Source organism: Pteropus vampyrus, unplaced genomic scaffold (assembly GCF_000151845.1).
Source record: "Pteropus vampyrus isolate Shadow unplaced genomic scaffold, Pvam_2.0 Scaffold606, whole genome shotgun sequence".
In the NCBI taxonomy this organism is placed as follows: Eukaryota; Metazoa; Chordata; class Mammalia; order Chiroptera; family Pteropodidae; genus Pteropus; species Pteropus vampyrus.
In genome coordinates, this window is record NW_011889387.1 from 93,322 (window position 1) to 93,645 (window position 324).

Consider the following 324-nt stretch of genomic DNA (forward strand, 5'->3'; position numbering starts at 1 on the left):
AATAGACCCAGCCATCAATATTTATAAAACTGCCTAAGGGATTTTAATAAAATCCACAGACATTACCTGCATCCTTCAAAATTACCTGAATAAATTGATTTGACGGATGCAAAATTTATATGGAACGTATTCAGAAACTGTGGAAAAGGATGCAGAGTTTCAGTAAATAACAAGAGAGTTGTGCATTTCACCTGCATACCAGAGTGGTTGAGGAGAACCTCTCATGCATTCATTATGATGTACAAAGGATCCCAGGATGCTCTCCCAGTTCAGTGAAAGGTAAATCAAAAGAAGTGACATTCCTATGTGAAGCATGGAGAGAAA